Raw genomic sequence first — 26124 nt, 5'->3', positions numbered from 1 at the left:
GTCCATTTTAGCCTTAAAACCACCCTGCTTTCAGCTTCTATTCTACCCTTACAATAAGACAGCAGCTGCCTGATGGCTGTCACACCCCACTCTGACTGCCCTTAAATCCTACCCATAAACTCAGTCAGTTGTGAGCATCTGAATGCTGACCTGGATATGGATATGGACACAACTCTTACCACTCCCATATCATTGTCCTCAGTGTGAGGTCCCATGGCACAGTGGTCATTCACAGCGTCTTTTCTGCTTCTCTGACTTCATTTTCTGCTACCTCCCTGTGTCCACCCAAACTATTTAGAGAACAAGTCCATTTTTCTTCCCCAGTTCCCATGTTTTCACCCTTCAAGACTGTTTCTGCTGCAAACCTATGACATCCCTCCTCCCCACAAAAGATATACTTGTTTCCTCATTGTGCTTCTAACACTCTGTATATTTACAAGGTATATTTCTCGTCACATGTGTCATAAATTTTTGCTTGTGTACCTTGACCACTAATAACCTGTGTGTCTTAAGAGCAGAAAACACATATCTGACTGGCTAACGCATCCCTAGAAACTAGCAAAGCTTCAGGCATATAGTAGGAGAACTAGATGGCTGAGCTTGCAAAACCTTCAACTTTTTGTACAGGTTTTCTTGCATTAATTAAAAGGCCACATTCTAGACCCTTGCAAAAATACAAATATGTGAGAGGTACACTTTCTGCTGCCAAGGAACATGGGATGTACACCAAAGGATAAACTACACGCTCAAGTACCTTCATGAGAAGACAGCATGGGAAAAGCCAAGGCAGAAAGTAAAGCAGCTCTAAAGTAGACAATCATTACTCAATGAGGTCAAGAGCATTTTTTCAGTCTAGTAATGGACAGTTATTTTTTCCATAAAGACAACATGTCTTGGGGTCCTTGCACCCCACTTCAGGTGAAGTAATGATGAACTTTTCATTGAAAAATGATGGTGTAATCATCACAGAATTGATTGTACCAGCTGTAGACCCCTAAACTGAAAACTGCTGTGGGCTGAAAGGTGCTAGAAAATTAAATTTCTCAGGAAATTCACTGAAGATTCTCCATGAAAATTAACACGTCCAGTTTTCTTCAGGTAGCATACATTAGGTATCTTATTATCCCTCCTCGGTAATTGCAGCCTTTGGGCTTTTTTGAGCTAAAATTGCATAAAGGTAAAATGGAATCTTAGAATTGTATTACTGGGAGGAAATTAGAAAAGACTCTTTGGATGTTTCATTGGCTGCATTTAAATGGAGAAAAGTCATTCAACTCAAATCACAAACTGTATGCATTAGTTTTCTATTGCTGTCATAACAAATTAGTCAAATGTAGCAGCGTAGGACAATCTCCATCTATTAGCTTGCAGTTCTGTGAAAACTGTCAGAAATCAGAGTACAGGATGGTTTCTCTACTTAGGGTCTCACAAGGCCAAAGTCAAGGTGGTCTCCAGGCTGAGCTCCTTAGTGAAAGTTTTAGGGAGGGAACTGCTTCCAAACTCGTTTGGTTTGCTGACTACATTGGTTTATTGCAATTGTGGGACTGAGGTTCTCATTCTCTTGCTTCTAGAAGTCACTTGCCTTTCTTCTCAAGCTTTCCATGTGGTCCATTTATAACAATGATGGGTCATGTCCATCATAAGTTTGAATCTCTTCAGCTTCTTTGCTGTATCTCATTGGTTCCAACATTAGAGAGTTCTCTGCTTTTAAGATATTCTATGATTCAGTTAGATCTACCCAGATCTAACCCAGATCTAACCCAGATCCAAAATCATTTCTGTATTTTTAAATTCAAAAACATTAATCCCATCTGGAAAGCCTCTTTTGCCATGGAATGCAAGATAGTTACATGTTCTAAGATTAGACTGCAGACACTCTGGAAGTCATTATTCTACCTAAGACACTATGTATATGTATAGTTTAAAAGTGAAAGTGTTAGTCTCTCAGCCATGTCTGACTGTTTGAAATCCCATGGACTGTAGCCTGCCAGACTCCTCTGTCCATGAAATTCTCCAGGTAAGAATACTGGATTGGGTAGCCATCCCATCCTGCAGGGGATCTTTCTGACCTAGGGATTGAACCTAGGTCTCTTATATTGCAGGTGAATTCTTTATCATCTGAGCCACCAGGGATAATTTGTTCAGTCTCTAAGTTATGTCCAGCTCTTTGCCACCACATGAACTGCAGTATGCCAGGCTTCCTTGTCCTTCACTATCTCCCTAAGTTTGCCCAAACTTCTGTCCATTCAGTCAGTGATGCTATCCAACCATCTCATTCTCTGTCATCCCCTTCTCCTCCTGTCCTCAATTTTTCCTAGCTTCAGGGTCTTTTCCAATGAGTGGGTTCTGCATTAGGTGGCCAAAGTATCGGAGTTTCAGCTTCAGCATCAGTCCTTCCAATGAATATTCAGGACTGATTTCCTTTAGGATTGATTGACTTGATCTCCTTGCAGTCTAAGAGACTCTCAAGCATCTTCTCCAGCACCACTATTGAAAAACATCAATTCTTTGACACTCTGCCATCTTTATGGTCCAAATTTCACATCTGTACATGACTACTGGAAAAACCATAGCTTGGAATATATGGACCTTTGTAGGCAAAGTAATCTCTCTGTTTTTTAATATGCTGTCAAGGTTTGTCATACTTTTTCTTCCAGTGAGCAAGCGTCTTTAATTTCATGGCTACAGTCACTCTTTACAGTGATTTTAGAGCACAAGAAAATACAGTCTGTCACTGTTTCCACTTTCCCCCATCTATTTGCCATGAAGTGATGGAACTAGATATCATGACCTTAGTTTTTTGAATGTTGAGTTTTAAGCCAGCTTTTTCACTCTCCTCCTCTGCCCTCATCAAAAGGCTCTTTTACTTCCTCTTTGCTTTCTGCCATTAGAGTGGTATCATCTGCATATATGAGGTGGTTGATATTTCTCTCAGCAATCTTGATTCCAGCTTGTGCCTAATCCAGTCTGGCATTTTGCATGATGTACTCTGCATAGAAGTAAATAAGCAGAGTGACAATATACAGCCTTGATGTACTCCTTTCCCAATTTTGAACCAGTCCATGTTGTTTCATGTCCGGTTCTAGCTGTTGCTTCTTGACCTGCATACAGATTTCTCAGGAGGCAGGTAAGGTGGTCTGGTAGTCCCATCTCTTTAAGAATTTTCCACAGTTTGTTGTGAACCACAGAGTCAAAGGCTTTAGCTTTGTCAATCAAGCAGAGGTAGATGGTTTTTTGGAATTCCTTTACTTTTTCTATGATCCAGCAGGTGCTGGCAATTTGATCTCTGGTTCCTCTGCTTTTTTTATACTCAGCTTGTACATTTGGAAATTCTCTGTTCACATACTGTCAAAGCCTAGATTGAAGGATTTTGAGCATTACCTTGCTAGTGTGTGAAATGAGCATAATTGTATGGTAGTTTGAGCATTCTTTGGCATTGCCTTTCTTTGGGATTGGAATGAAAACTGACCTTTTCCAGACCCGTGGCCACAGCTGAGTTTTTCATATTCACTGGCATATTGAGTACAGCACTTTAACAGCATCATTTTTTAGGATTTGAAATAGTAGTGTAGTATTAGTCACTCAGTCGTGTCCAACTCTTTGTGATTCCATAGACTGTAGCCTGCCAGGTTCCTCTATCCATGGGATTCTCCAGGCAAAAATACTGGAGTGGATTGCCAATCCCTTCTCCAGAGGATCTTCCTGACTCAGGGATCATACCCAGGTCTCCTGCATTGCAGGCAGATTCTTTACTATTTGAGCTACAGGGAAGACCTTAGAATTTGAAGTAGCGCAGCTGGAATTAGTTTATCATGGCATAAATGTGTGACAATTAGCCAGTCAGTTAGTCAATTTGCTTTTCTTTTTTTATTTGTGTATGGACATGAATCAGATAGGTGTTAAGTTGTAACTACCTGAACATTCCCCAAGCATATAAAACCAGTTAAGCTACATAAGCAAAATTTAATCTAGCTTATTTCATGAGCATAAGCACAATTTTACTTAGATTATGTCTTGTAAATGCCTCTACTAGTCATAAATGGAGCCTATCTTCTTAAAATTATATAAAATAATCTTTTTCAGCCAATCCTCTGCCATCTGGAAATCCCTATAGTCATAACTGATCATAGCAAACGTTAGCTTCCTCATTCTTGCCTTATACATCCTCCTAAAACCATGTCTCTGAGCTCTGTGCCACTCTTGGTTTTGAAGTCCCCCATTTTTTGAATAACTTGTTTGTCATTCGGTAGAATATTTGTACCAAGTCCACCTCTCTGAATTTTATTTTGGTAAAAGTCTGTGAATGGATGTAATAGATCTGAGCACATAAAAGAAGTTTGAGAAGTGCAAGTCTTAAAGATATTGATGAGTTTGTTCAAACACCTCCACAGCTAGTCAATAAACCCAGCTGAACACATGTTTTGACATCCAGACAGACATAACGACTGCCCCGGTACTCACCAGTCCTGCTCTTTCCCAAGGAATATTTTTGTAGTTTCCAGGTCCAGGGATGAGATTTCTGTTTTCTCATGCCAAAAAAGAAGGCAAAGGAAGCAACATTACAAGACAGAGATATTATTGTCTCTGTGTCCTAGACCCTCAATACTTCCTGCATCTCTGGATGATTCAGTCACTTCCAATATCTATAAATAAAAAGCATGCCTGGGAACGTTTCAGACCATTGATTTTCACCTTGTCTTGTTGTGGTGGCTATAACTTGCCCCCAATGAATCCAACTGCTTGAACAGTAGGCAACATCATTACAAAATCACTTTAATGGTGGTAGATAAACAGTATCTCAGAGCAGAACACATGGTGTATAATAAAACGAAAGCTGAGTAAGTCATGTTCAAAGAGAACACATCAAACATCCAAATCAAACATCCAAACTCAGTTAGATTTTGACTTTTCCTCCTTCAACTCCTCATAAGATTATCCAATCGCAAGTCACTTACCAACATTTATTTTTTACTGTTTTAAAATAATTTGCAAATATTTATTATGAGATTTTTTTTCTTTACCCTTGGTGATATACATTATTTAGAACTCTAATTTTTAAATTCATTGCTGATATCTTGGTGAGCACACCCTATGTGCATTCTCAGTCCTGTCTGACTAACTTTGCGACCTTATAGACTGTAGCCTGCCAGACTCCTCTGTCCATGGATTTCCCAGGCAAGAATAGTGGAGTGGGTTGCCATTTCCTTCTTCAGTCAACCTTCCCCACCCAAGGATGGAACCTGCGCCTCCTGCAACTCCTTCAGTTCCTGCATTGCAGGCAGATTCTTTTATCACTGAGCCACTGGGGAAGCCTGCATACACTACAGAGCAAGTAAAAACTGATGTGATAAATCACTGCCACTGATAATGCTAGAGATCCCTTTGGAAATCAAGCTTTTCACAAAACAATTAAAAAATGCCTTTTCCAGGCTTGGCACCATGTAACAATAACCAAGTGTGATGAACTCTATTACATCTTAACAATAATTGACTTTGTTATATTTTCCTTGGATTATTAAAAATGCAAGATTTTCAAGTCCTACAGCTTGTTAAAAAGCCTCTCTTCTCTGCCTGTGCTTTCTCTCCCTGAAACAAGAACAGAGTTGCCTCCCACATGGATGGTAGGGACTAGCACACCCTTATTTAGAGGCTGGGTAGGAGGAAGCATGGGAGGAAAGTGGGCCAGCCCCTCTCTGCTTTCACATATGAAACCAACTTTCTAAAGCTGCTTATTTAAAATAAGTGGGGAAAAATTGAAGGCTTACCCCCCATAGTTCAGAAAAATAGCATAAAATTATACACACAGATTTGTTTTGTTTTACCAAAAACAACACAGAGTCATCACAAACCTCACATTTCTATTCTCCCCATTTTGACTGGCTCAGGAATTTGGTGAATCACACTACATGGAAAACAAGCCCACTCCATTCACACAAACATACTGTTTTTCTTTCTATTCTGTCACTTGTATGAACCATGGACTTAGAGGACTTGGTTGATTGTTCAATTATCTTTAATTCATTCTAATTTTTTAAACTGATTCCTTGATAGATTATTCTTTATGGGATTTTTGAAAAAGTGGATTGGAAGGATGGATTAAAGCTATTCTTAACCCCACTCCAGTACTCTTGCCTGGAAAATTCCATGGATGGAGGAGCCTGTGTGGGCTACAGTCCATAGGGTCACAAAGAGTCAAACACAACTGAGCGACTTCCCTTTAACTATATATTTAGTGTTAAGCTCTGGGAGATCTCGGTTCATTACAAGAGTTGGCAACCTAAGAAGAGTTTCTATTCTACCTATCAATGTTAACTGAGATATTCATTTTGTAAAATTCATAAGAAGCACCAGGTCTTCTGGTGGGTACTGTGGGTACCCACAGGTGGGTACTACCCAGCTATTGTGGGTACTGTTTTTGTTGTTCAGATGCTAAGTCATGTCCAACTCCTTGTGATCCTATGGACTGCAGCATACCAGGCTTCCCTGTCCACAATCTCCCTGAGTTTGTGCAAACTCATGTGCATTGAGTCAGTGATGCCATCCAATCATCTCATGCTCTGTTTCCCCCATCTCCTCCTGCCTTCAATCTTTCCTGGCATCAGGGTCCAATGAGTCAGCTCTTCGCATCAAGAGGCCAAAGTATTGGAGCTTCAGCTTCAGCATCAGTCCTTCCAATTCAGGGCTGATTTCCTTTAGAATAGACTAGTTTGACTTTCTTGCTGTCCAAGGGACTCTCAAGAGTCTTCTCCAGCAGCACAATTCAAAAGCATCAATTCTTTGGCACTCAGCCTTCTTTATTGAAGGTATATTGAGAACTATTCACATAACAATGATATATAAGGCACTTTCATGTATGAATCACCACCATACAGGATGCAAAGTATGTTTGGCTGCACCAGTTTTACTGATGAGAAAACAGAGGCCCAGAGGTTTTAAGTAACTTGGGTTCTGCCAGACAAAATCCAAACTAAGCTTTGTTTGATATGTAGCTAGAGTTCTCAATCACTGTGCCGCAGGACCTTCCAAAAGGGGTTTTCTCTTGGTCCGCTTCTGCCCGCTCACTCGCTCTCATCCCTCCCATGTGTCTGAGAAGGAAAAGGACCCCCTCTCCTTTCCTTTCAGCTTCTCCAGGTTCATACTCCTCTCCCCTTTGCACTCCTGTTCTTGCCTTTGCCACTTGCTCATTTTCCTGTACTTGTAGCTTACAGTCATGAGAAGACCTTCAAGAATGAGTTAGATTTCCTTCTGCTAAAAAGAAGATATTTCTTAAATGACCTTTCTTCATTATTCTAAACACATTAATGTCCTAATGACTATGATTGTGTAACAAATTATCCCAAAGTGCAATGGTCTCAAAAAAAAAAAAAAAAAAAAAACAACTTTTTGTGATGTTCCTGGATTCTGTGGGTCAGGAGTTCAGACAGGAGTTGGGAGGACATATCTGTTCTAAACAATTTGGGGCTTTAGCTATTAAGAAGTGAATGGCTGGCCCGGGGGGAGGGGAAAAGTGTGTGACTGTGTGACTGGAGGACGGGAACCACCTGAGATGTCTCCATCCAGATGTCTGCTGGTTGAGACTGGAGGTTGGCTGGAACTTCAGCATGGATCTCAGCTGGAACTCTCCTTGTGGCCTCCCTGCATTTTCTCTCCTTATGGACAAGCTTGGGCTTCATTTCCACGATGGCTGGGTTTCAAGAGCAAATATCTCAGAAAAGCCCTGTGGAGGCTGAATGGCATTCTGTGATCCCGCTGCAAGTCACTGGGTGTCCTTCCTCTGGGATTAGTAACCTGCCTTAATTCAACAGTAGGAAACACAGGCTCCACCTCTCAAAGGGAAAGACCATCATCATTACCCTGTAAGGAGGGCATGCAGAATGGGAAATCTGATGATGACCATCTTTGAAGAATATAATGTGTCACTTTTTTTTTTTTTTTTTAATTTTGGCCGTGTGGAGTTGCATGTGGGATCTTAGTTCCCTGACCAGGGATGGAACCTGCACCACCTGCCTTGGAAGCTCAGAGTCTTAAACATTGGACCACCAGGGAAGTACAGCCACACATTTTTTGCTTTGAAAAGGTGACTTAGTTACATCTGTGGTCTCCCTAAAAAGTCATTCCTTTACTGCATGTAATCTGTCTTTCATTTCTACCATTCTCTTTTAATGAAATTTAACTGACAGAATAGTTTGAATTTTTCTTTCAAAGATGAAATGGACGCCCCCGACTTTTTGGTCTCTGTTCTCACTCTTTCTGATATGCGACCTATGTGCTATATGCTCACTTGTTGCTCCTCTAGATCTCCCCTCCCCTCCTGTCCATTGTACTTGGTAGTCCAGGAAGCTGGAGTCTGCGGACTGCAGCCTGGACTTCCTGTTTGATTTGGCCAAAGCAGGGAGCCAATAGGTGACTAACGAGCAGAAAGAAAGAGATCTGGGCACCCTTTCCTTCAGCTCCCTCCCTGCTGCATTTTTCTACCACGGTCAGAACACCTTTCACACAGCTCTTTCCTACAGGTAAATATTAATAACAGACAAAGCATTCCTTCCTGGGTAGCTTGAACCATAAAGAATCTGCCTGCAAGGCAGGAGACATGGGTTCAGTCCCTGGGTTGGGAAGATTCCCTGGAGAAGGGCATGGCAACCCACTGTAGTATTCTTGTCTGGAGAATTCTATGGACAGAGGGGCCTTGTGGGCTACAGTCCATGGACACGACTGAGTGACGAACACACACACAGACATTCCTCTTTAAGCTTGCAGGAAAAGCCTTAATTGGCTTCCCTGGTGGCTAGTGGTAAAGAATCCATCTGCAATGCAGGAGACGTGGGTTGGATCCCTGGGTCTGGAAGATCCCCTAAAGGAGGAAATAGCAACCCACTTCAGTATTCTTGCCTGGAGAATCCCATGGACAGACGAGCCTGGTGGGCTTCAATACATGGAGTCACAGGGATCAGACACAACTTAGCAACTACACCACCACCACCAAAGCCTTAATTACAAGGATGTGGGCTATAGCTTGTGTCTACCTTTTTCAAGTCTACAAACACCACTACTTCCTTCAGCTCAGCTCCTACTGAGATATTTGTATTTCTTCCTTAGACACTGTGCTTTCTGACACTGCCTTGCCTTGGGACATGCTTAGACTTTGGTCACAGAGTCAGAGCAAATCAACTAACTCAAAATCATCCTTAAGAATGGGCTGATATGTCACTTTGGTTTGGTTTAATCACTCAGTCACGACTGACTCTTTGCGACCCCATGGACTGTAGCCCGCCAGGCTCCTCCGTCCATGGGATTCTCCAGGCAAGAATACTGGAGTGGGTTGGTGTTTCCTTCTCCAGGGGATCTTCTCAATGGGAAGCCCTGGTAGTAACTAGGCATGTGACAATTGCAAACTAAATTAATTAAAAAGAATTAAGATTTCATTCTTCATTTCCACTAGTCACATTTCAAGTGCTTAATGCCACAGGTAACTAGGGGTGACTACATAGGTAGATAGTATGGAAGATATCCATTTTCACAGTAAGTTCTATTGAGCAGTGCTATCTAGAATCCATTTAGAAAAGTGATGAAATTGTGGGTGGGAGTCTCTTATATGAATCAGATATAAATGGAGCCCTTCTGGTTGAGCAGAGAGTGGGAAGGATTTGGAGACTTTGACACATGTCACCTCTTAGATACCCTTCGGAAAATTTAGAGCTCCTCAGAGAACAATGGAGAAAATGGAGAGAGACCCACACAGTCCTTGTAGCTCTGAACTCAACCACGCCCCCAAGCATGCCGATCAGATGTAATCAGAAAAAGAATGACTCATATCATAGGAAGATGCTGCTCATGTTTTACCTAGCTTATCTCTGACACATCTGCTTGTATTCACTCCAAATACAGCAGTATAGAAACATTATGTCAAAGCATTTGCCTCGAACAAAAATCACCTTTTAACTTGATCTAATTCACATTTAATTGCAACTTCCATTGCAAACCTTTCATCCCAGGACAACACAAATGTTCTCTTAAGTCCATCAAAACTCTTGTTTTCCCTTTGTTCTTTTTTATCCTGGGTGTAAATCAATTGATATTTATTTTCAAAGACTTCTGTCCCTTTCAGGTGACTGCAGGGGGTAAAAGGACACATTTTCCAGTCTTCTCAGGCTTAGTACCAGCCCCAACAGGAGCCACATTTCCTGTTGGTAAAATTCACGTCCCCAACAGAAAAGTCATACCTAGTTCCTCTGAGCATAAGTTGCTAAAATAGTCCCTACTCCTTAAAATGATGAGGTTAAAAAGTTCCGTCACATATTAATACTTCTGTTTCAGGAGAGACTAGGTGTCAGGTCTCTGGGAGCTTGGGAAGAAAGGAGGCACCAATTACCAAGAAAAGTTCTGACCTTGTTGGTTATGACTGCTTAGAGAAGATGTATAGCGTAACAGTTACAAGCACACTAGATAGTTACTTTTGACTGCCACTCTCACCTCTTTATCCCTTTTCTTCATCTGCATTGCTTTGCTCCTTTGGCGTCCAAAGTGTCCTCCATCCTCTTCTGGTTTTGGTACCTTAGATCCTTAATCATGGTACAGTTGCCTTGCCTTGCTGTGTAGATGTGCAGCTCACAGCTGTTGTCTTCAGTAAGGCTCTAGGCATTCCAGCCTGACCTTTCAGAATCAGAATTCCAGATCTGCTCTCCTCAGTGACAGTCTGGGCAGGCTGAGCTTCCAACCCCGGACACCCTAGGGAAGCTGAAGATGGAAGGTTATAGAAAGTAGGGACACATAAGGATGATGACTGCCATATAAAAATCTCTAAAAACTCACTCTGCTTCTCAATGTGCCCCAATATTCCTTAAGCCATATTTTGTCAAGGGTTTTACATATATTAACTTTACATCTTGCAAGATCGATATCTTGAATTACACAGATATATAAAGTGGATCTCAGCAAAGCCCATGGACTTGTCCTAAGGTTGCACAGCTAACAAGGGGTAAAGTCAGAATAACAACACATTTATATAACACACATTTGATCACAAACAGATTATTTTCCCCAATATATCATGATCACTTTCATAAAGCAAGACACACGTCTCAAGTTGAACCCATGGATCAATCTTCATAATATCTTGCATGTGCTCAGCCATCGTGGTAAACTTCTTACTGAATGAAGGAGGTGGTTTCCAGAACTAGGTCATCCTCTTTCTTTGACAAATGCCTGTGTTGCTTCATCAGTTCCTTTAAAGATTGCCTTTGATGTGAGACGAGCTCCAGGTTTTGACTTTCAGGAAACTGGCTTATGATGAGGATTATAGCACCTCGGGGTAGGTGGCTGCAGTGGGTGTCAACCAGCGCTGGAACCGGGACAGCTTGTGCTCTGGGAGTGCACGCCTCCCTTTTCACTCTTACTCTTTGAAACCAAAGACACCTGGAGCCTGGGCATGTTTGCTTTGGCAACTGGATCCTCTTGTCAGGATGAGCTAAATAATGTCCTTGAAAGGTCATCTAATCCAACCCCCTTCCTTCACAGAGGGGGAGAGAGTAATTCAAAGGCTTTCCAAGGTCACCGCCACATTAGCAGCAGAGCTAGATCTGTGAGCCCCATCTGTGACTCTTAAGTGGAGGGTGTTCACTACCACTTCAGCCCACCTCCACACAAAGCATGAAAGGGCACTTCTAAAGAGTGAAGTCTTTTCTTACAGTAACTATGTGTCATACAAAAGAACACGGGCTTTTGAGTCAAACAGAAGCAACTGGAATCCAACACAATTGGAATCCTGAAGATGTTACCTCTAGATGTGTGATTTGAAAGTCTGATCTCTTCATCTGTAACACCATGCAGTTATTGGAAGGATGGAGTGACACAATGTATTTTATCGTGATGCTCAGTAAATAATAGCCCAACACATCCCCCTGACATTCCTAACAGGCTGTGAACAACAGAGCCAGCCAGGTTCAGACTAATCTAAACACACTAATTCCAGATCAGACAATGTATTTCTGAATTTCCTTCTGAGAGTCAACATTAAACCATAAAATATATAACTAGTGCTGCTAATATTTTCAAGTGGCAATGATAGAAATTAGTCAACTACCATTTTCAAGTGGCAATGATAGAAATTAGTCAGCTACCAGTTTTTGAGTATCTACTTTGTGCGTAAGTAGTTTATTATGCATTTTTCCCCAAAACAATCTTGAGAGCAGGAGAAACCTAGGTTCAGATGATTAAATAAATGGTTTAAGGGTACAAATTTCCTCTGTTCCATTTGTGAAACATACACCCACCAACACTGATTCTTATTAACATGGCTTCAGCCCAGGTACACTTAGAGATGCTGCTAGACCCAGACAGACTTCAAGTTGAATTTTAATATACAGTGGGAATAAGAGGAGGGGTGGGAGAAAAGAAACTTAACTACTTTTCAGAAAGTTGAAAAAAGAATAGAAACTGCCTATGAATCACTATTGAGATTTTGTTTCCCCTTTTTTATAAGACACTCAATTTGGCAGATAAGAAAAGGCAGAGAAGTATTTAGCTGTCTCCTTCTACACAACTGAGTCTGAGGAATTGCTTCTAGAACTGCAAATTTGGCTTAAAAGCCTGTAGGCTGACACAAAAGCTATTTAGACTCCAGGAGAGAGTTCTGTTACCTATTGTGCTGGTGTGAAAGTAAAATGAAAAGAAGATACTTGGGATTTATATATATATTGACTCTTCAACATTCTGAGCAAGTAAAAGGCATTGAAATACTCAAGAAAAGCTCTGGTTTTGTTCCCTGCTGCTAAAAGTTGAGATTCCAGAGTCTCCCTGGGAACCTGAGTGTGGTCATGTGTGGCATTTGCACAAAGAATGACTTTTAAGGGTCTCGAACATGACAGTGCTAGTTTATAACAGTTAAAGCTAAGTTCATCCTTATCTCCACCAATTAGCCCATGGAATAATCTGGTATACAACTCACTTCTCAGAGCCTAAGTTTTCCCATCTGTTAGATGAGGGGTATAGGCTTTTCCCAGTGATATTATTGTTGGAATTGGAAAGTGATATCCATAAGGCTCCTCACAGAAACAAAAGTATACAGTTGTTGTTGTTATTATATTACCATTTTTTTTCTCTTCCTTTAGCTTGAAATGCCCTTACCACTAGATATCCTTTTAGGATGTTTCCCAAGATACCATCTGCTATGGACAAAATCCATATGTTAAAGCTCTTACCCTCCATGTGACTATATTTGAAAACAAGTTTTTTAACGGAGGTCATTAAGGTTCAATGAGGTTGTAAGTGTGGGGCCCTGATCCAATAGGATTAGTGTCCTTATAAACAGAGATGCTTGAGACTGCTCACTCTTTTTACCATCTGAAAACACTGTAGAAATGTGGCCACTTGCAAGCTAGGAAGGCAGTCCTCACCAGGAATCAAATCAACTGTGATCTTGGATTTCCAGCCTCCAGAACTGTTAAGAAAAAATGTCTGCTATAGAAGTCACCCAATCTACAACATTTTTGTCCTGGCAGTCCTAGCAGACAGTTGTGCCATCCCCTACAATCACAGTAGAGATGTGTCCATATGGTATCCTTCTGCTTCTGAACCCCATACCATGTTTTTACCTCTATTGTATGATATTAACAGTTTCTAACCTATTTTAACAGTTCCTAACATGAGTTTGGGTAAACTCCGGGAGTTGGTGATGGACAGCGAGGCCTGGCATGCTGCAACTTATGGGGTCGCAAAGAGTCGGACACGACTGAGTGACTGAACTAAACTGAACCTGTGTTAAAGAAATGTGGGTGCATGTCCTCTCTCCTAACAGAAGGTGAATTCACCTCAAGGTGACCAGTTTACAGCACAGAAGCCGACTCTTTAGCAAATGCTTAGTAAGTAAATATTGAATACACCACGAGTTCATTAATACATGTTACTCCCAAAAGTTAATATTTGTTTGCTTTTCATAAATAGCACTTCATTTGTCCTAACTCTAACTGTACATAGAGTAACACATCAGGTGTGTATACTCTGAGAAGCATCTGGAACTTCATTTAGGTTAATATAAGACTGTGGAAAGAGCATCATAATGATTTGGTACACTTGCCTAGAGGCTGGAGAAATTTTATTTGCTGGAATTTCTAGATTGGTTGGGGAGGAACAAGGGCCTGGCAAAGAAGTGGATACTTTCTGGGGAAACTAGTTTCAGCCAGAAAGTTGAACGCTGAGTCAATGATTTTGAAAGTCTTTCCAGTGGCAGAGGTGATGCCTATAAGGATTTCAAAAGTCACACAGGTGAGGCAAGACTATCTGACTCTTCAGAAACATCTCCTGGATCCATAATAGCCTTAGCTCAGGTGATTTTTATTTTTTGAATGAGGATTAGTTTAGGGGCAGAATTTTGGGCTCAGTTTGGAGCATGTAAAAACCAAGAGAACAGGTGAAACCCCAGAGAAGAAATAGCAGAAAGCAGTAGGAAGAAAGGACAGAATTCTCAGATTTATCTGCCAGAGTCTGGACTCATCCAAGTCACGGGACTGAGTATTTGAGCCAAGTCTACCTGAACCCAGAGAAGTAAGATGATCCCAGATGACATCTGGTGTGTACATTCACAGAGCTTAGCAAACAGGTCTGGGCCCCTGCTCTGAACCAGGCCCCTGGCTGAGTGCTGACAATTCAGAGATAAGACACAATCCCTGCCCTGACTGTGGTGATGCTTTGCAGACAGATCAGGCAGATGGTGTTATTGCACAGACTCTCACGACCAAGTGTCTGAATGTGAAACAAGCATTTGCATTTGTAACCACAGCCAGGGAGGGAAAGTGGGTCAGAGATCTAGAGGAAGAGCCCAGAGTAGGAGAACAGGACTGTCTCCACCGCCTTCACAAGCACCTGCATATGTGCTGAGAACAATGTTACTAGGTCTATTTTAAAGATGATCAAACCAAGGCCCAGGACAAAGAACTGACTTGCCCAAGGCCATACTCCCTGATGGTAGCAGTATGGGGATCAGAAGTCACATCTTTGATTGTCAGCACATAAGATCTTTGGGGGGTGAGGAGAGGGGATGGGGGATGATGCAGAGAATGGACTGCAGTACCAGGGTCACCACGAGGTAACTCCTTTATCAACCCCGAGATCCCATGAAGATGAGAGATGAAGGCAGTAGTTGCAGAATGTCTGTTAGATGTCTCAGGAGGTCCATTCACCACCTGCATATTGAGTGACTCGGGCACAAGTACACATGGACACATAAACACAGTCCTATCACCATCCTGTTGCCAATGCGGCTTGTTTCTTCCTCTTTTCTTTAACTTACCCCCTCATGCCTTCCACCTCACATTATGCCTTCCATATTTCCTTCATCTTCATGTGCATTCATTCACTCAGTTCAAATAGTCACTCGGTAGACATGCATTTACTAGGCACCAGTTGTGTACCAAGCACTGTGCTAGACTCTGAGGATGCAAGAATGAAGGAAAGAAGACATAAGCCAACAACACAAAAGCCCATGAAGATTCCACACCTCATACAACTTATGCATTCTAATGGGAGGAGACCCACAATGAACACAGAAGAAGGGAAACAGAGGAAAAGTAAAGCAGAACAGGAGGGTAATGAGCAGGAGTGGCAGGGGTCTGGTGTGCAATTTTAATGCGGTGGTCTGTGGATAGACATGCACATTCATGGCACTGTTCTGCAAAACCTAGATAATGCAATACACATTTGATCTACTTTCTTTTTCCAATTAATAATACATCATGGAAATCCCTGCCAAGTCCATCCCTTTAGTTCTTATTCCTTTCAATGGCTGTATAAGACTCTGATGTGTGAGTGTATCAAACATTAACCTCTAGGTGTTGATGGACATCCTTGCACTGTTTCATTTAATTCTTACAAAAGTCCAGGTGATGAATGAGAAGCCAGTGGGACTTTAGTAGCGAATGCTAGCATTTTCTTATTAGTCAGTGCTTTTAAGGCAGCCATACTGTGGACAAGGCTCACAGTAGTAGGAAAAGGAGTCCCTTTGCCTTTAGCTTCCCTTAATGTGTTCCCACCCACTTTCCACCACACAAGCTTGAGGCTTGCTTTGTTCTTTGTTTCTTAGTGGAGCTCCTGAATAGACTAGAAACAGTAAAAATCTAAAATTGAGTAAGACAACATCAGAAAAGATCTTCGAAGTTAGCTAGCCCAGTTCCCTCAATTCTTAAGTGGGCATAGCAGGGACCTATAAATAAGAAAGAACTCCAGAAGGTCACACAGGCAGTTTGTAACAAAACCCAAAGAATTCACTCTAGTCTCTTAAACTTGATCTTACTGCTTTGCCCTCTATCCCCTCGATACTCAATGTGTGGTTCACAGGCCATCCACACCCAAGTCAGCTGGGAGTTTCTAAGAAACTTAGAATCTCTGTCCTTATTCCTGGGCTGGAAAGATCACCTGGAAAAGGAAACAGCATCCCACTTCAGTATTGTTGCCTGAAATACCCCATGGAAAGAGCAGCCTGGTGGGCTACAGTCCAAAGGGTCACAAAGAGTCGGACACGACTAAGTGACTAGGCATGCATGCATAGCCTTGTCGGAAATCTACTGATCAGACAAGATGTCCAGTTGATATCAGTTCAGTCAGTTCGGTCACTTAGTTGTGTCTGGCTCTTTGCGACCCCATGAATTGCAGCACACCAGGCCTCCCTGTCCATCACCAACTCCTGGAGTTTACCCAACCCATGTCCATCGAGTCGGTGATGCCATCCAGCCATCTCATCCTCTGTCGTCCCCTTCTCCTCCTGCCCCCAATCCTTCCCAGCATCAGGGTCTTTTCCAATGAGTCAACTCTTCACATCAAGTGGCCAAAGTATTGGAGTTTCAACTTCAACATCAGTCCTTCCAATGAACACCCAGGACTGATCTCCTTTAGGATGGACAGGTTGGATCTCCTTGCATTCCAAGGGACTCTCAAGAGTCTTCTCCAACACCACAGTTCAAAAGAAGTAGGAGGACTCTTCCAAGACTGAAGAGGAAAGCAGGGGACACAGGCTTAGCTGGGAGATGGATCAGGAGAGACAGAAAGAGACAGAGAGACAGAGAGAGAGAGAGAGAGAGAGAGTGTGTGTGTGTGTGTGTGTGTGTGTGTGTGTGTGTTTGTGTGTGTGCAGGTGTGGAGCACAGATGCACAGATGGAAGAATCTCAATCTAGTATTATCTGAGAAGATGAAGGGATGCATTAACAATAACTAGCTTTGTCTATTCCCCTTGTTTTTCAAGCAAAATTTTTAATACCAAAAGGTAATACACTCATCTCTGAGATGAGATTTAAATATAGGCATGAGATCAGGCACACCTGTGCATGCTCTTAACTAAATCACAGACCCAAGGAAAGAAAGAAGAAAAAGGAGAGAGATGGAAGCTGGGGGAATAAGGAGGGAAAGAAGTGGGGGGAAGGAAGGGAGAGAGGAAGAAAAAGGAAGAAAGATGAATGAATGAAGAAAGGAACGATTTACATTTCTGCTTAATAGAGCTGCATTTCACACTTATGCTCTCAGAGTATTAGCATGGGCAAGGAGTCGTAATAAAAGGCAGAGTGGGAAGCAGGAGCTCTATATTTCAGAATAAATGTAGCACATTTCCTGAAGAAAATGAGTTCCAAGTTTCCTCAGAAGGGAGACACTCCATTGTTGGGAAGCAAAAGTGATCACATTCTTCTACTTTTTCAAATGGCCTGTCACTTCCCTCAGCATTAAACATTTCCAGGGAAATTTTTCACCTGAAGATAAAAACCTTTGTTCCCTCTTCACGAAAAAGCTCACTTGTTCTTCATGATCTATGACCTGCAGCAAAGTACGACTCCTAATAACATCTCCATTAACCCTTACCTTCTGAACTAAAAATATCTAGTCAAATCTAGTCTTAAGGAAAGTTATTTTTAGCAAGTGGTACTAAATTATAACTCTCGTATTTTCAAGCGTTCCTTTTGGGTTTCCATATAAATGTATGCTGAAAAACTGTTAGGAGGGAAAAAGCAAAAGAAAAAAAAACACCTAAAACCAAAGGGAAAACAAGCAACAGAATATTAAATATATATATATATATGGATATAACATATATACATATGTTTATGTATATGTCTATATATTTATGTATTTACTTTGGGAATATATATATTTATATATTTATTTTACTTTATATATACACTTATATATATAAATTTATATATATATTTACTTTGTGTCAGCTACATTAGGTTTAATGTAAACAATCGTTTTTCAAAGATTGCATTCTGATTTTGGAGATGAAGAATTAACACTAGAAGAGGTCATTTAACCTGTCATATGGGAATAAACCAGAAATAGAATAAAAAGTTTTCTCTTCACAGAGCTCACAATCTCCCCACCACTCGTCGCTGCTGGTGAAAAGTGAAGCAGCCCGTTTCCAAGCTGGTCTTGGGCACCTGACTTCCAACAGCAACTGTGGAAAACAATAAAGGAAATGAAATCCCCTTGGGAGGGAGCAGATGATAAGGCCAGGGAACATGGGCGGTTTCCTGGATGGGCCCCTTGGGGTTCTGGGAAACCATGACCACAAGTCAGAAGGCCTGCCCAGCATTGTGTAACTTCAGCTCAGCAAAAGGAAGCTCCCCTCTCCCTAGCAGGGCTCCAGCGCGCCTCTCAGAACACACCACTCTGCTGGACCTCATTTCTGGAGCTCGAGTTGCCTGGGAGAAATGAACTTGGAGATTCGGGCTGACTGGAGGGAGCCATGGTCAGGTTTTGAACAAAGTCATCCTATTTCCTCCCTTTAGCATCAGTTTGTACTAGACAAAACGCTCATTTTTCCAGAGATGACTTTCTCTGGTCTGAGCTGGCCATTTGGAAAAGCCCTCTCAGACAGCAGCTGTAAATCACACAGCAACTTCTCTCTACAAGCCCCTCGGCAGCCAAGGTGCAAAGAGTGATTTATCACGCAGCTTCCAACACAGGGTAACCGTCTGAGGCAGGCCAAAGATGCCCAAAGGCTGTAAAAGCAGAGTCAGGATTCCCCAGAGAGGGAAAGTAGAGACACGTCTTTGAAAAGGGGACCCAACCAACTCCTGGAACAACTGTGTCCTCCAGGGAGCTGGAGGCTGGGGCCATCTTTCTGTGACTCCCCGTCTCTGTATTCATGAATGGAAATCATAAGAGAGCTCCAATCAGGAGACAAGCAGCCTTCCTACCTCTCCCCTCCCTGACCTCCACCCCCTCCCCACATGCTTCCTTAGACAGGAAACTTTAAATTGCTGGGATGGGCCACCCTAATTGCTACTCTTTTAATAACTCGGTTCACCCCTTGAAGTCTCTGTAAACATCTTGGAAGTAGCTTAGCGTGGCAGGGAACGGTGCATGACTCACACCGGGTCCTGCAGGGGAGTGGCTTCTGACGAATCAGAGAAGGGTTAATCCACGCCCCCTTCCCCTCGGCCCTCTTCTCCACAATCCCGCGAGAGTTCCTGGAATTTAGGGTGGCAGGTGTCTGTCCACCTGGTTTCCGGTACAGCCTCCGCCTAGAACACTGACCATCAGGATGCACTCACAGAGAGCTGTGAAGGCAGCCAACCTTCCCCTTTTTTTCCTTCACATCACCATCCTGGGAGGGACCTATAGAATTTACTGGCTTTGTAAATAAGAACTGCTGAGCGAACCCAGAAAAGTGGAAAGACATGCCCAGGATGACTCAGCAAGGGAGTGTTAAAGCAAAGACCCCGGCACCCACCTCCTGTTCCATACAACCCTGGGCTTTCACTTTCAAGTCATCAGCTTTGAGATCTGGGACTTTTGGAGCCAGACTTTTTCTGCAACATTGCAGAGGATTTTTTTTTTAAACGTCTTTCTTAACATCTCCATATGGAGTAAGCAAGTGGAAAGAATTATTTGAAAACCAATGAAACAAAGGGGTATTGGGAAATACACATAACTTCATCTGGAAATATCTATGTCTTTCAACTTTTGTACTTTTGGTCTAATCCCTTTATTTTATGATGGTTTGGAAAGTTAGATCCCCGTGGTTTGCCAGATTCAAGGGTGAGTGAGAGTGTCTAAGGGGTATTTGCTGGTTGGTGGCAGAAGTGAGAAATGGCCTATTTCCCCCGTCATCAGGAAACAAACTGAGTATCATTCTCCAGGAGGGGACTGGGCTGGGGCAAGGCAGGCCATCTCAGTAGCAAAATGAGTAGTTTGCAGGCAGAGAGTTCTTTCTCGACACTGTGAGAGGCACAGGGCAAGAAGCAGAGACATGTGGTCATTCCCAAGTACAGGAACAGAGTCCAGTAACAGCTGTAGATCAGATGCCAGAGTCAGGTGGAATAGACGTTGGAATGCAAGGACACCTGAAGCCAAAGAAGGGGCTGCCTGTCAGTCTGTCCTGACACCACTGGGTGCCCACAGTCTTCTTTCAAGACTGGCTTCTTTCAGGTCAGTCTTATACTGCAGCTGTCTAATTTGTCAGTGGCAGAAGGGGATTAGTTCAAGAAGGTAGCTTTTCAGTGAAGCAGTGTGTTATGAGGCAAGAGATGTATTGCAATTAAGGCGTGGTTAGCATTATTTTAATATAGAGGATGATTCCTGGAAATTTCTTAACTGCAAGATGTTTGGGCACCAGTCATTCTGTGACTTCAGCTACAACTGGATTCTAAGGAAAGAGAATGACGGACTAGGAAACCTCAGTGGGGTAGGAAGAGGGGTTGAGGAAGCTGAGTTGGTCACAACCATCAGCCCCAGCAGAGCTTCAGGGGAAGTCTGCTCAACCAAAGATGTGGCTTGGAGAGATGTCAATACCAGGTGGGTGGAGGGGGTCATGGTGAGAGGTGCCAAATCTAGAACATAGACCATGGAAACGGTTAGTGGGGCCTGGAGGGTAAAGACAACCTAGTGTTTAGGTAGTGATTCAGGCTTTGGACGCTGCAGGTAGACAAGTCTGACTTTGAATTCTGCCCATATCCATTTATGACACTGGTGATCTCCAGCCAGTTATTTAAACTCTCTTAAGTCATGATGCTCTCATCTGGAAAAAAAATCATCATTTCTGTCTCAGAGCGTTGGTTTGAAGATTGGTAATGGGGATGTTGGGGATGGAGATATTAGTGATAAATAGAAGGAGGAGGGAGAAGAGGAAGAAGGAGAATGGTGATGGTGATGTGTGTGTTTGAAGCTACATGACACTAAGGTGCATCCTTGGCATGGAAATGGCACGCGGTAAAATCAGCCAGTCTCATTTCAGCAGGCCCCACACCCACCCCCAGAGTAGGACTGCTAAAGTCTTCTCCATCCTAGCTCTGAATTGGCTCAGGAATCCAATACAGTAAAGAATGAGCCCAGCTGGAAGAATCCGGGACAAGGTAGGGGTTGACCATGATTATCATGTAGATATTTTACTAATAAAAGAGCACAATGAAGTGTGATCAGCCGTCATAAACATTCAGGACCTCTATGAAACTGTGTCGTGTTATAAGAGCGCACCAACAACGTGCAAGCCTTAACTGCAAGTGTGCAATGCTAACCATTTAGGGAGGATGAGCTCAAATATGTTATACTGGTTTCCTCTTCTAAAATATTGTGTCTATGGTATAATACTTTGACAGTTGACAAGGGAGGTAATGAAAGAATACATGTTCTTTGGAAGGAAAATCCAAACTTTGAACAGAGTGATTTTAATTCCTTAGTAGGAAACGTAGCATCTAGGTTAATTATGCTGTGATGATGTAAAATCCATCTTGTATTTCTTAAATGCTGTCATGGTTTTTTATCAAGGGCATAGAGGGGAAAGAGTTACATTACCAAAATGAAGTAAGATCTCGCTTTCATCTGTACCTGGGAGGGTTCCTGGCACACAGTGGAGAGAGAAGAGAAAAAAGGAAAAGGAGTAGGAGGCAGACAGACTAGTTTTTTTCAGCACTGACCTACCAGCTTACTAGCTGCATCAGTGTAAGCCAAGTGATTAACCTCTCTGAATCTTGTTTTTCATTTTAAAAATAAGACAACAAAACTTCATAAGAAAATTGTAAGATGCGAGTTAATTTCCTTTAAATGCCTACACACCTACAATTGAGCCTGGTAAATTACACATATTCAGCAAGTGGCTAATCACTCATTGTGAATTTTCTGAGTGAACTAGGTGTATTTTCTAGATAATTAAAGCTGACCCCTTTAAGCTCCCCAAAAAGGTGTTCATGAGGATTTTAATTCAATGTAAACAGTCTCTAAGTGCTATTATATATTTTTCTATCTTCTTAATGTAATTTCTCTTATGGTACAAAATCATTTTAGAAAGTTAAAAAATACTCACTGAGGGACTCTCTGTAAAATGTCAGGTTTTGTACACTTTTAATGTTTGGTAACCCCATAATTTCTTCAGCTGCCACATTCCATTTCTGTATCTACACAAAAGTGTCTCATCTAATAGGAAGAGAGGAGGCATAATGATTTAGTGGAAAGTTGAACCAGGAGTGGGACTTCTGGTGACAACAGTTCTAGTGGACAGCTGTGTCACTGGGGGCTGGTCACTTTACCACCCTGAATTTCACTATTCTCATCTAAAAAAAAAAATTTTTTTTAACTTAAATTTTTCTTTTAAAGAAATGTCTCTAAGAGACCTTTTTCTTCTTCTATTCTTTGTTTAAGTGAGCCGTTTTTCTCTCTGAAAGCATTTTACTGGCCACTCTGAGGAGTCAGAGCCAGTAACTGGGCAGTTATAGGAAGTTCAGTTGTAGAAATGTGCTGTGGATCTTTCTAGAGAAAAAGGAGGCACAGAGTAGTTTGCTTGTTTGGCTACCAAAGAGGTCTACCAGTTGGTTGCATATTAAATAACAGAGTCCTTTCCATCTAATCTGTAGTCTGCAAGATCCCTTCCATGCAAAATCATCAGAGAGGCTTTTTATCAGCATCTTCTTTTATGGGAAATGAACCGAGGCACTTGCCTTAAACGCTAAATCTCGGTGTGGAGATTTGAACAGAAAGCAAGGAGGACAGTTGGAATAAAAGCGAAACGAAAAAGGATAAGAGAAACAAGGAAATTCAGAGAGAAAGACAAAGTGGCAGAAAAATAGAGACAGAAAAACAGCAAAGAGAAAGATGAAAAGAGAAAAGAGAGAGGAAGGGAAGGAAGGAGAGACAGAAAGAGTCAAGAAAGAAAAAAGAAAAGGAGAGAAAGAAAATATGAAGAGATCCAAAGTACAAACTGAAAGAGACCTTGACTATTTTCATATTAGGCATGTCTTTTTTTCCCATAATCACAGTTACTTCACATCCTCCCCAAATTGGCATGTTTCTCTTGGGAAGATAAACCTTCCTTGGCAAGCTCACCACATGCGAGCCGAAGCAGGAAGCCCGAGTCATCATCGTATTATGCAATCCTGCGTCCGGCCAATAATTGCCTCTCTGACATGCTAGCCTCCCGCATTCCTGAGATTCATCTAGAACAGCCAGAAGATTAGATTAGTGTATATTTTCAGCTAGCCGCCATCACTCTTAGCTGTTGTGTCTCCTTCTGTCAGCTGAGGCACTCCTGTTTGTCACTGCCTGGTCAGAGAAGTCCGTCCCTGGGGCAACAAGTTCTCTCTGTGGAAAGAAGGAGAGAGAGAACGTCAGAGAAACTCTGTTTTATCCCAAGCCCCTATTACCAAAAAATGTTGAGTGGTAGAACTGCATGACCACATAGCAACCAAGACCAATGAGAAAAATTCAGGTGAACAAGTCATTCTTCTACCTGAGAGATATCCATGCAGTATCATGTCATAAAAGAACACAAATGGATGTTTAGAAAAATGAAGATCTAGCTTTGTGCCTGCCACCTAATAACTGTGTGATTAGACACGTTCATTCATGTTTCTAAATCTTGGTCTCCAGATTTTAAAATGAAGCCCACTAACAATCTCATTGGGTTATGGTAAGAATTAAATGAGATTCTGGGTATAAAAAGGCTTGGACTCTATTTGCCTGGCAGTAAATGTCAGTATCCTGAGTCTTTGTCCAGTGTGGCTTCACTGTATGCATGGGGACCCTGTGTGCCCAGAGCGACGGCCACAGGGCTTAGCAGAGTGTGCTGTCACTGTGTTTAACTGTGTCAGCTCCTCCGAGACAGCAACCTCCCAGAGCCCATCAGAGGGCTCCACACCCAGACAGCAAGTGCATTTGTGCTGAATGTTGAAGGAAGGAAAGAAAAAGGGAGGAAGGGAGAATGAAACCCAAAGAAGGAACAGAAGACAAGGAGGGAGAGAGCGGGGGAGGGGGAGGAGGGAGGGAGAGGAGTTCATGATTTAACAACCAAGTTAGGGGTAGAGTACACGTCTTAATCTTCAGCAGTCAATTTTCCCCTGGTCCTGATAGCCCATTACTCTAAACAGAGCTAGATCTGCCACTCTGTTTCTGCCTCTGTGCTTTTTTTTATTCATGTGGTCCTCGTGCCTGAACTATTCTCCATCCTCATCATTAGCTCTTCAAAATCTCCTCATCTTTCACCATTTTTGCTTCTTCCTATTTTGGGGGAGCATTTCTTGATTACTCTAGACCACGCAGCAACTAATGTGAGGATTCCACTACTCTACCTGTTTCCTGGCTGAGTCACCTCTGCCAGGATGCTATTTGGTGAGTCCCACGGCTAGAATTCCTAGAAGAACTCTCTGGAACGACCTGTACTCTTCAGTCTTGTAAACAGTGATCATGGTTTACCAGGAGTTCATAGAACAGGGGGCCTCTGATAGTATCAAGTACTGCAGATGTTTCAGTCTAGTTCAGTCACTCAGTCGTATCCAACTCTGCGACTCCATGGTCTGCAGCATGCCAGGATTCCCTGTCCTTCACAATCTCCCTGAGTTTGCTCAAACTCATGTCCATTGAGTCAGTGATGCCATCCAACCATCTCATCTCCTGTCATCCCCTTCTCCTCCAGTCATCAATCTTTCCCAACATCAGGGTCTTTTCCAAGGAGTCAGTTCTTCACATCACGTGGCCAAAGGATTGGAGTTTCAGCTTCAGCGTCAGTCCTTCCAATGAATAATCAGGACTGATTTCCTTTAGGATGGACTGGTTGGATCTCCTTGCAGTCCACGGACTCTCAAGAGTCTTCGCCAACACCACAGATGTTTATCTGTAAGAAATAGACTTTCCTACCAACATAATGAACCGTGAACACCTGCACCAAGACAGTGTTGCAGGAAGTGCTTCCATAAAGATGGACAATCTCAAATGCTCCTTGACCTCAGACTTGGTTCCCAGCATAGTCCCACCTCAGCACCAGCCTTAGGAAACAGCATTTCTACCACAGCCATGTATGTCTCCAGCCAGGGCTGCTGCAACAAAGCACTGCAAAACCAGGTGGGAGTAAAACAACATAAATTCAGCTCTGGAGGCTAGAGTCTGAAATCAGGGTGTTGATGGGGCCATGTTCTCTCTATGGGGAGAACCTAGAGGAAAACTCTACAGGGAAACCCTTCCTCGTCTTATATCATAGTGGTTTTCTGGAAAGCTCTGGCATTCCTTGGCTCCTGAATGCATCACTCCAGACCTCTGTCTTTGTGAGGTGTCTGCCTGTGTCTCTGTTATCTCCACACAAGTGTTTTCTGCTAAGGGCACAAGCCCGTCCTTAGATAGCATTAGATTAGGAGCCCATCCTACCCCAGTGTGACTTGATGTTAACAAATTACGTACATCACAACCTGATTGCCAAATAAAGTCACATTCTGAGATATTAGGAGTTGAGACTTCAAGGTATCTATTTGGGGGACGCAATTCAATGGGTTAGATACTGCATTCATTGTACAACAAAGTCAAGAAGACCCGAAGTTGGGGAAATAAACAAGGAGCAAGGAGAGAGGGAGAAAGTGAAAAAGTGAAAGTGAAGTCACTCAGTCGTGTCTGACTCTTGGGACCCTGTGGACTGTAGCCCACCAGGCTCCTCCATCCATGGGATTCTCCAGGCAAGAATACTGGAGTGGGTTACCATTTCCTTTTCCAGGGGATCTTCCAGGCCCAGGGATTGAACCCAGGTCTCCTGCATTGGAGGCAGACGCTTTAACTTCTGAGCCACCAGAGAAGCAGGCAAAGTCAGTGGGACCAAGAAATCACTGAGAGTGATTTTCAGGTCTCATCGTCATTGTTTTCCAGCTGAGTGGAGGGTCCTGGTTCAGAAGTGCAGA

This window comes from Muntiacus reevesi, chromosome 3, assembly GCF_963930625.1.
Source record: "Muntiacus reevesi chromosome 3, mMunRee1.1, whole genome shotgun sequence".
Lineage (NCBI taxonomy): Eukaryota > Metazoa > Chordata > Mammalia > Artiodactyla > Cervidae > Muntiacus > Muntiacus reevesi.
The sequence above is the reverse complement of the archived record's forward strand: the minus strand, read 5'-3'. Positions refer to the sequence as shown.